At 29.2% G+C, this 11957-nt stretch overlaps 1 long non-coding RNA gene across 1 annotated transcript; it reads right to left on the reverse strand.

The window, feature by feature from the left end:
* Window positions 1–10081: 10081 nt before the first annotated feature.
* Window positions 10082–11834, reverse strand: LOC114183278. The gene is made up of 3 exons (XR_003604321.1): window positions 11746–11834; window positions 11552–11626; window positions 10082–10333 (listed from the first exon to the last, which is right to left on the reverse strand). It is a non-coding gene; the product is annotated as an uncharacterized LOC114183278 (long non-coding RNA).
* Between the last annotated feature and the right edge of the window lie 123 nt (window positions 11835–11957).

An 11957-nucleotide genomic window follows, 5' to 3' on the forward strand; every position in this document is an offset into this window, starting at 1 on the left:
AATATCGAGGTATATATATATATATATATATATAATATGTTACATGAATAAATTATGTGGGTTAAAGATGGATTTTCTTATTTCATCCCAAATTACTATGTAGTCATATATTACTATGACCAATCTACATGAAACACATACAGTTTATATTCAATTTATAAACAAATTAATTACGTGTTATATAATTTAGTTGAATTATAAAAACAGTGATTTTGAAAACTAACAGTGATTGAATTTAACATAATTATAATAATTTAATAATTAAGCCATTCATAAAGGCGTAGATAATTGAAATGAAGTACATCAGTTCCATTTATAGCATTTGCGAACGCCTAATTGGTATCTACATGGTCCATAACTCTCAATATACCAATGGCAGTGTTTACACAAACTGTAATCCCTAATTTGGTCATATGCATCAAAATGTAACAAAGGACCATTTCCCCATTGAACGGAACAAAAGAAGAGTGTTATCTTGAAGAAGTGAGGTCCAAAACTCCATTGGAAGCTTTCGTTGATATGGAGAAGATGCGGTCCAAGATCATCATCCTTTGATTTGCAGTGAATGTTCAGGTTTTGCTTTCCCTCCAAAGTATTCGTAATCTGCACAGTAGTTTTTCCTGCCCATGCCAACGTAAGCATGCACAGCAAGACAACGATTTTCGCAAACAGAGACATTGCAAATTCTGACGCTCATTTTCTTTCGAATGAATCTGTTATATATACAGAACCTGAAAAATAAGGACCTATAAAAATGTCTTTTCATTTTGTAATTCGCCTCAGTCAAATGCGTTAAGTTGTTTAATTAAAAAATATTTTTTAATTTTTACAAGATCAATAATATTTATTTTTAAAATATATATAATAAATTTTAAAATAGTTGTTAAATAAAATAACTGTTTAAAAAATATTTTTAAAATAATGATCAAAATAAAAAAATTTTAAAAAAACAGTTAAAGAAAAAATAATTATAAAATAATTAATTTTTAAAATAGTAATTAAGGATAAAATTAGAAAATGAAAAGTGGACACAAGAGGAATTCCCTTTATATATTACTAGTGTAACACAGGCGCTATCACGTCTGTGTGTATGTATTTTTTAAATATGCGTGATATTATATTAGTAGGTGATAATATTATAATGTTATTAAGTTAATATATCTATATATATTAAAATTATATTTATTAAAACTAAAGTGAAATATATCAGAACAAATAAAAGAATAACCATTGATAAATAAAGAAGAAGAGAAGAAGTAGAGACATCTTATTTTATAAAAAGTTTATAAAGTTAACGGTCAATTTTTAAAAATTTAATAAATTGTTATATTTAAAGGGTAAAATCGATATTTTGAAAAGTGGACACAAAAAGGAGAATCCTCTTTATATATTGTTATAAATATTATAAATTAAGACTATTTTATTTGTCAAAGCAACCATGTTAAAATACACTAGTTTCAACATGGTTTAATTAATTAAAATTTATTAAAAAACATTCACATTACATATTACCTTTTTTTGTGAATTTGAAAAATAAAAAGTATATCTGAAAAAGTGTGTTAGTTAACACATGGAAGGCAATATAAGAAGAAAAAAAAATATTAAAATGAAAAAGAATTGGCACAAGAGAGTGCTACTTTGCTGAATAATAGTAAACTATGGTACAGCTATATGAAGCTATGCTTCAATACCTTGTATTTAGACACCTAGGATGCAAGAAAAATTACTGAACCGCGCGTGGGTCTTTAAAATTGAAATCTTTGCAAATAAAAGCGCATTGTAGTTTAAGGTAAGCATAAAACGATGTGGATGCAGCTAAGATCTGACTCATGCATTCGATTATTATTAGTACTTCAAATTCAATCATTCTCTTAACAAAACTTTTAGGGAACGTAGAAAATAATTGAATGTTTATGTGGTGCAGGTATTATTATGGTTCGTAATTATACAACTCTCATTAATATTCCTCTTCATTTTTAAGACACTTATCCAAGTTTATCACAGCAATGTTTGTTGTTAACAATGTTATTTTAACATTGGTGTTAACATGTTTAATTTGTATAATCTAATAAATTTGTTAATAATAAATTCTTAGTAAATTGAATTTTTTAAATAATTGGAGAACAAGTAAGACGATAAGTAAATTCATTATAACAATAAAAATATGATATACTATATGTGTATTAGGATAAAAAATAAGGATTTGGACTATTATATGATTCCTTTACCTATAAATACATAATAGAACAAAATATACTAAATGTTTTCATTAGGATAACAAATTCACCAAGAAATCTTAGCCAGAATAATTGCTAACAATATCTACTAGATGCTTTTATTATGGTGAGAAAACTATATATATCCTATAGATTTGGTCTAGAATAATTGGTATAATATTTTTGTAGTAATGGTAGTGGCGTGAGGGTTTAAACATACCAAATCTACAATATTGATATAATGTTAGGCAACAAATAATTCGATGGATTTTATGCAGGAAAAGGTGATTTAACTCTTTATGGTATGAGTAACTGCTTCAACGTTAGCATAATGATGTATAGCATCCAATAATTATGTGGGTGAATTTTGTGGAAAATAGTGGAGAAAAAAAAGGTATTTGTTTAAATTGGTGATGCTATGTAGCCAATTTTGAATACCAAAAAGAGGTTATTACCACACTACCTATAACCAGAATGAACAATGTTACTTTATTTTGATAAAAATAGAGTGGCAACAACTGCTAGTGGAAACAAATTAAACACACCATTTTCTTTCTCCTGGGATATGCATCATTGCGCTTTGTTATCATTTCCTTCATAGACTATAATTTGCTTTAATACCATATTTTATCATTTATTATTATTATTATTATTATTTTGTTACATTTAATTTGACGAGGAAGACTGATATTTAATAATACTGTGAAACAAACTTATTCAAGAGATTAATATCATTTTCAACAAAAATAATTAAAATATTTAAGATATTTTATTTTTTACGTATTATGTGATTTTATTTTTATTTAACATGAAATCCATATAAATTTAATTGACGTATTAAATGTCTGTAGCAAAATATTGATTTGTCATAGAATTGAAAATAAAAGAGTAAAATAACGTTTCTTTAAGAAATTTATTTATTTTTATTTATTTATGGTATGTCAATCTTATAGCTGTCAAAATGAGTTGGAACATGTGAGTTAATCTGGCTTATCACGGGTTGGATTGAATTTTTTTTACAAATTCCAATACGAGTTGATTTTTTACTTAGTCCATCTAGAATCTAGCTCACCCGGGTTGAACCTGTGGTGAGTTGAGTTAGCTCACCAACTCACAAATAAAGGGTCACACAAGTGTTTTTTTGTGAAGTTAGACTTTGCATTTGGGTCAGGTTAGGTTGTTTTTTTTAGCCAACACATTGATAATTCTTATTTTTGTGATTTTGGTTTGTATTTGAAGTTTAACATTCTTTTGGATTGTATTGAAGTTTATTTAGATTTTAATAAAAATTATAATTTAGTTTTGACTGAAAAAATAAATAAATAAATAATTTTTTTTAATTAAGTGAGTCAATCAACCAACTCGTTTAACTCACCAACTCATGATGGGATTCAAATTTTTTTGACTCGCTAATAAATGAGTCGGGCTGAGTTGGTCCACTAAGTGGTCAACCCATGGTGAGTTGAACCGGGTTAGGTCGGATTACCTGTTTTGACAACTAAGTCAACCTGCCATCAAATATTTATCAATAAAATACAATAAAAGTTAAATTTATAATAGGAATAAGCAGAAAGACAATATGGTCTTTAGTTAGATTTTGGTTTAGTTGACCTAACTACCTACTAATCAAACTGAATTACTAAACTTCATATTTATTTCTTTGGATAATGATTATATTAACTTGGCATAACATCATGGTACGAGCACATGGGACAACATGTGCTTGGCTAGGTCGTATATGTTAAGGGGTACTCTAGTCATGTAATTTATAACCTTTATAGTGTGTACTCTGTTAGGAATCCAAGTGTGAGTCTAAATTTTACATTGGCTAAAAATGAGGAAGTAGAACATTATATAAGGATAAAGACCCAGACCCATAAACCTATTACCTTAAGGTTTTGGGTTAAAAGTGATGTCAATAGCTTATGTGATTGGTTCAGGTTTCATTGTTATTGTATTCATTATTTTTTTAAATATAATTTTGTATGACTATTTTATCCTTATGTAAACTATAAAATGATTGCCAAGTCAAATAATTTTTTTTCCTTTAATCAAAAACATATCAAAGTCTAATATTAATTAGCATGCGAATATACAATATTAAATATTACATAGTTTGTTCAGTTGCAATTTTGGTTTTCGCTGTATGTGATAACAATTTACTCCATAGATTCAGTATTGATAGTAAGATAATAGTCTCTATATTTATTAAAATTTGAGTTTTACTAAAGATTCTGTTTCTGATAACACAATCATGTAAAATTATGCACAAAATGCAGAACACATCTTTTCAGTTAGTCAAACATGTTTCTAAATTATAGCCCAATAAAAGAAAATAAAAAACTCAAAAAAAAAAGAGTCTGAGTATATTTTCTTCTGACAAAGTTATGAAAATCACGATATCAACATATATAGATGCAGCAGTTCCCTAAACATGCACTAAGTATATTTTGATATGCACATGAATCACAATGCTTTATCAAATCAATTACTCTGTGGACTAGTGGAGCCTTATGAGGTGAAAAGCTCAATTATGTAAACCAGATTAAGATTAGATTATATTATATTAGTAGCTGACTTTTTTTTTTCCCTGTTTTATTATAAAAAGGATCAATCATATTTGGTGCTTTTATCTTTATTGCAATGATGGAAGACATTTTTGGTACTAAAATGGTGCTTGGATGAAAACAATGAAGAAAGTGGATGGGGAATGAGAATTACACTAACCCAAGGGAAATAAATCTCTGAACAACAAAGAGAATAATTAAATTGAGCACACACACACACACATATTTCTAGTGCAATGGGGTTGAAGAAATGGGAATTTTCTGTTATAAGATGGAAGCTTCTCTGCTCCACCATTTCCATTTTGATACAATCAGAAAACAGCACCCAGTTGTAATGGTCTGAGTTCTGATGCACTTTGGCCATTGGTGACAGTGAGAGTAACTACCAATGTGCTTTCTTAGCACCACACATGGGATTCACATGTACATTGTAATCATGGCCACTCACCCATATGCTCTCCATAAGTAAAATAGGTTTAATTATTTGATATCTGTTTTTATTTAAAAATATTAAATTGTTCTCTTATTTTCTTTTAATTTTGGTTTTGATGTTTGAAGAAAAGAAGACTATTGGAGAAATCTAATACCAACGAGACGTGAGCCTAACCACATATAAGAAATTGACACGGTTCTTACCTAAAATCTTAAAGACAATGAATTTATTGGGCTCCGATCTTTACATGGTGTTCAACTTTCTTATTTTTACTCAATGTGAGATTTAGACTCATACTTAAATTCTCAACCATGTTAAATTTCTTGATACGGATTAAGGATTTTTCATATCAAAATTAAAGTTGTTAATAAAGATGATTTACTTTATCGGTGTAATTAACATAATCCTAATGTTCAATTTTGATGAATAATTCTTGATCAATCTTAAAAAATTTTATAAAAAGAATTAAATTGTACCAATTTTTTAAAAATTATGATCAAATTGAGACTCTAATGACCAATTTAACATTTTTAGACATAAATGTACAGTGGACACGGTCTATGGTTTCTAAAAGTATAACATAAAGAAGTGTATGTGTCAATGCACATTCTTCTTATATCCACCATAGATATATATGTTGAATTGAAATGCAGGGAAAAGCTTCTTTCGTGGAAATTGTTCATGGTTGATGATAGAACGACCCATTTTCGTTCTGATTAAAGCATTGTGCTTTCCTGTATCAGTACTTTGCATTTTCCGTTTCTTTGATTAAAGTGTAGCAAATGGAAGCGTGGATAAGATTGTATAAAGTTTTCAACTAACATTGTCTTCAGAACTGTTTCGGAAACTCTTACTAAAATTATGTATTCTTTGTTAAACTGATATGATAAAATGTTGGAAGTGTTACATCGATTAGAGATCTCAAACATGAAAAAACGAGATGAACATATTTCGACGTAAGGGATGTGTTGGAAGTCCTACATTGACTAGATATAAGGTTAATTTACAATATATAAATGGGATGCAAACTTCATCTTGTGAATTAATTTTGTGAGATTGAGTTAGATTTAAAGTCCACTTTTAACCTAACAATATTTTATACTTTTGAATATCTAAATAAGAGTATTATATACTTCTGAATATCTAAATACATTAGACAAAATATGATATATACAAAGGAACTAATTATGTTTTATATACATAGATCCTAGAAGTCAGTACTATTGTTAGTAAAAGTTTTATCTTTTTTAGTCTTAAAAATCTTATACGAGAGATCGAGAAATATTGTTTTAATGAAAGGGTTTTTTTTTTTTTTCAAATTTTAGGTAGAATATCATTTGAGTCATTTTACTAGTATTTCGGTTGATATTGTTCACCAAAATAAAGACACTCATCTAAGTCACTTAATTAATCCTTTGATTTCTACAATTCAATTAATATATATTTTGATTCATATTAAAATAATGAATCAAAATATATGTTAAATTTTAGATAAATATATATTTTAAACCCACCTTCATCCACGCAATGCTAATATGATGGGTTTACGTGTAAATTTTTGTGTGAAAAATACTTAATACGGATATTAAAAAAATGTTAATAAATATTTCTTAATGATTTTTCTTAAAGATGCGTCTTTTCAAATGGAATTAGAACCTTAACTTATGCTATTTTTGTAGACAAACTCATGCATGCAGATGTTTCGGTAAATTTTAACTGTGTGAATTCAAAATTTTAGAACGTTACAAATATGTAAAAAAATACAATAATTATGTCTTGTTACTAAGTCGTGTGCAATCATTTTATTATTAAATTGTAATTTTAAATACAAATAAAATTACATCATGTTATTAAGTTTTGTTGAATAATTTCTTTTATTATTTCAATATTATTTTTAGTAATTATTAAAATAAATTTATCTTTCTAGAGTTAATTAATATTCTAACTCGTCGTCAATTAGTTAAGAGCATTTTAGAAAAAATAAATGTATCATATAAATATAAAGAATATCATTTAGAGATAAATAATAATAATTTGAACAATAATAAGTTATCTTATATAAAAATTGATTGGATAAATTTAAATTTGAACAATAAATGGCTTTTTGAAGATATTTGATTTGCGATTTTTCTGGCATGATTTTATTTATCTTGAGTTAAAAAAAAATATTGAAAAATTGTGTAAACTCGCATTTTTAATTTAATATAAAAAATGTAATATTAATAAATAAAATGGATAAGTAAGTAAAAAAATAATATATATATATATAATTTAAGTATTTTTTTTATATTTAAAAAGTTGTTATGCAGTAATTTTTGTTTAGTATAGTATAAATTATATATAAGTAAATATAACCTATAAACTGTTTTTTAGGCGAAAACACACGTTATCTTATATCTTGGTCAAGTAATTTTTTATTTGACAATTCGTAGTTAGATTTTTAAAATGAATAAACTTTTATATTTTTAGTCTAGAATTTTTGTACAAAGACTTATGAGTGTGCTCACCTCTGGGCACAGTTAATTATGTTAAACGATAATTTTCATTCCAATAAAAATATGAGATACTTATCATGTTATTAGGAGAATATTAGGAAAATTTAGAATATAAAATTTAATTTCTTAAAAATAAAGAAACTCGATAGCATATTTTCATAATTATCCAACGAAAAAGAAAATTATTATCTTACATTCTCAAAAGTGAAAAGAAAATTATGTGAGAATATTAGTGATGGGAAATGTTGTATTATTTTCATGATGTTTATCTCTTTGTTCCCTACTTCAACCAACCATTCTGAAACACTATGATTTGCATTTGCACCCAGAATATCCAAGCACTGAGATCCTTAAAAAGTAACATTGGTCAAAGGTTGAAGTAGGTTTTCAACTTTTCTTCCTCCAAAACAAAATGGGCCTAAGGCCCATTCTAAGTAGATTTTCGATATAATAAGCGTGTTGCTTTTTAAATCAGAAGAAAAGTTATAACAATAAATCAATTTATGAATGAAATGGTAAGGTTAAATTATTTTATATTATAAATCTCACCTTTAAATTCTAAAAATATTTGGACTAGTTATTTACATATATTTTATCTTAATCTAAACAATTATATACATAATTCATTTTAAATTCATGGAAGACAATTCATTCATGTTAAATATAAAATTAATTAATTATATCACTTAATTATCTATCTATTTATCTATATCTATATTATATCTTTATCTTTATCCATAATCTATATCTATATATCTATATCTATATGTATTTATATCTATATATTTATCTATCTTTCTCCTTATAAATATAAATGTTTGCAAAACTCGCTACAAAGTTATATGCGATTGATTCTCTTTATTTTCGTATAACACATAAGTGTGTTGTTCTCGTAGCTATCTCTTTGGAATTCGTCATGACAATGGTAATGTTAATTTGTGAATTACAAATAAATGTTGAATTTTTTGTGTTATTAAACTATTTTAAATTTTTTCTTCTAGGAATTTGTCGTTGTGCCATCTTGGCTAGAAGTGTTCTTGTCAATTGGTGATTTTTTCTCCAAATGTGAAGAACACAGTGAATATATCAAAAGGGAATGCAACATGTATTGTGTTGATTGTCATAGTGACAAACCATTGTGCTTAAAGTGTGTCAAATACCATCACAAGAACCATCGAACAATTCAAGTGAGTGTGTGATTTATTTAGAAGTTAGTTGTATTTCTTCATTAGATTTTAACAATTTTTGAAAAATTAAATGTTGATGAGTTCAATAAATGTCATGCAGATAAGAAGATCATCGTATCAAAATGTCGTGAGAGTCAAAGATATCCAAAATGAGTTGGACATAAGTGGAATTCAATCGTACATAATTAATAAGTCTAAGGTTGTTTTTCTAAACAAGAAAGGTTTTGACGTGCATATGAATAAAGGAACTGGTAAAAGTTGCAAACATAGTTTTCTATGCAACGTGTGCGGAAGAAATATTTCAAATTCTACTAACTTTTGCTCTTTGGGGTGTAAGGTATAATATTAATTATTAAAGGGTTCGATATATTTTTGATTCCTTAATTTTCAATTCAATAAAAATTAAAATTAGTTTATTTTTAAAATTTTAATTCAATTTAGTCCTCTAACTTTATAAATGTATGAGTTTAGTTCTTTTAATCAAATTTTATTATGTCTGCGCATTTTTTTTCCAATTTATTTAACCATAATAATGATTTAGTGTGTATATATGATAACAGTTTGCATGGACAAAGAGGAGTGAGCGTGGGAGCATTGACCAAAGAAAAACTACTGAAGAACGTTTAAAGGAGATACAAGAAGAGAAAAACAGCAAAATATTAGCATTAAAAGAAAAGAGTGGATCAAATACATCAAATTCAAGAAAAAGAAAAAGAAAGGGAATACCTTTTAGGGCACCTTTCTATTAGGGATCCAAATTAATTATATCAAAGTATTTGCAGATTTTCATTATTCATTTTTATTAGCTAAAATATTTTATCACTTGTATTTATCCACTCATTCTTCGCAATCTGCATGTGGAGTTAATTAAAATTTTCTTATTAAACATAATGAATATGAACTATCTTAACAAAGTTGGCATTGAGAATTTAATTATTTTGTTTAATTTTTACAATATTATGCTTTGCTCTACATTTTTTTTTTATCAAATGCTCAAATTTAGTAGTAGTCAATCTACTATCTCATCTATGAACTAATTAAGGTTCAAATGGTTTTTCAAATGTTCAACATAAATATTTGCTCAGTGACTTATTCTACTATCTCATCTGTGACATCCCATTTAAGTAGATTTAATTCTACCGAATAACCACGTAACATAGCTATATACATATGAACAGGGAAATCAAAAGAAGTACTTAGGGAAAATCACTGTTACAATCATCCATAAACATGTAAAAGTCTTGGGCAGAATCACAGTGCCTTAACCACAATTAAAAGCCAAAAGAAAAGATAGTTTTCAAAAGAGACATTGTCCTAGGACAAGAGTTTTATAACAGATCTAGAGCCAAAACGTCATTCCTAGGAGCCACAAGAAACAGGTCCAGCTATGTAGCACCACTGCCCCCATCGGATCTACCACCAGGATTTGCCCCATCTGCTCCCACCAAGAGGTGATCATCGCAAAGAAAAGACAGTACAGGAACATACATAAAATGCAAAGGGGTGAGCTAGTGCAAACGTCATTAACATATTATAAAACATGTACAAGGCAAAGCAGATTATTATTAATGAACTTATAAACATTCCAATCGTGAAAGGGCAGACAAATGCAAGTTCCTATGACTCGATATCCGGATCATACACTTGATATAGAATTCTAAAGGAAGTATGCACCTGTGCTGGTTTCTAAACTCTGCAGAGTCTAGACGCAAGGGGTTATCACCCAACCACACACAGGGTTAATCCATTAATGTCTCGGGCCCAAACTGTCCCAAGACTAGGACCTCCTGCCACTCTCACCACATAAACCATTCTGCTCTACGTGAGCGTGAAGGTCTATTAGAGTTCAGGATACCTTCCTTTATCTAGACATCTCCTATATCAAGGTATACACTAGGCATGCACTTATACATACATACATACATACATACCTATATACATATATATCACTAGGAGTTTTCCCCATGAAACTCCCTCTCAACACATATCACATGCCTATCCATCACCCAAATTCAGTGCATTCAGACACTCAAGAATATCATGTTTCTGTACTCATGCTCATCACATGCATAACAATATATCTTCCAACATTCAAAACATAAATCATACATAACAATGACTACTTTTCAGTTCAAATTAAGCACACATATTAAGCATGATCACATACTATGAATAAGGAAAGTAATTAACATAAGCATGGAGTATCATCAACCAACACAGCAGCCCTTGTCACGAATTCTCGCCTAAGCTGAAGATCCTCGCCCAGGCGTTTTCGCTCAGGCGACCCCTTCTCGCCTAGGCGAGGGTCCAACAGTGACCTCTGCAAGAATTTCATCGAATTCTCGCTCAGGCGACAGCGTCTCGCCTAGGCGAGACTGTGCCTCGCTCAAAAATCATGCTTGTCGCCTAGGCGACCATTCGAGATGAAATTCAGGGGTGAGTCCCTGCTATTCTCGCCTGGGCGAGGGTTACCCGCTTGGGCGAGATTAGCAGGTTTCTCACCTGCCAGTACATGCATTCTCTCATCTGGTCGAACACACACACCCAGCAACCAACTTCATACATCAAGCCACAAGATTCAAACACCAAAACACAAGACTCGTTCAGAATAGGTAAAAACACTTAAGGAGACGATTACCCTAGCTTCCCTTACCTTGCTCAGAGGCTAACCAAACGAAAACAAACTCGAAACTAAGGGTTACTTCAGTTCCAAGGCCAAGGCAGTGAGCTGAAACATCAGGATTTGCAAAAGACGAAGTTAGAAAACTTTAACTCTAACTTGACTAACATTTTTCAACAGTGAAGGAATGAAAAGAAGGGACCAAAAGGCCTATTAGCTCAGCTTACCTGGAGAAGTATGAGTCTTGCTAGCTCCGAGATGGACAATTTCGTGCCCTAGCAGAGTTCCTAGCAGAAGAACAAGAGGGGATAAGGAGACAGCTTCAACGAAGACAAGTGAAACGAGAAAGCAGAAGGGGGTCTTGGGGCCCCCTTAATGGACTGGTCTTAGGCCCACGAATGGCTAGGCCCAAACCAAAAAAAAAAAAAAAACTGAAATG

Source organism: Vigna unguiculata, chromosome 5 (genome assembly GCF_004118075.2).
Source record: "Vigna unguiculata cultivar IT97K-499-35 chromosome 5, ASM411807v1, whole genome shotgun sequence".
In the NCBI taxonomy this organism is placed as follows: Eukaryota; Viridiplantae; Streptophyta; class Magnoliopsida; order Fabales; family Fabaceae; genus Vigna; species Vigna unguiculata.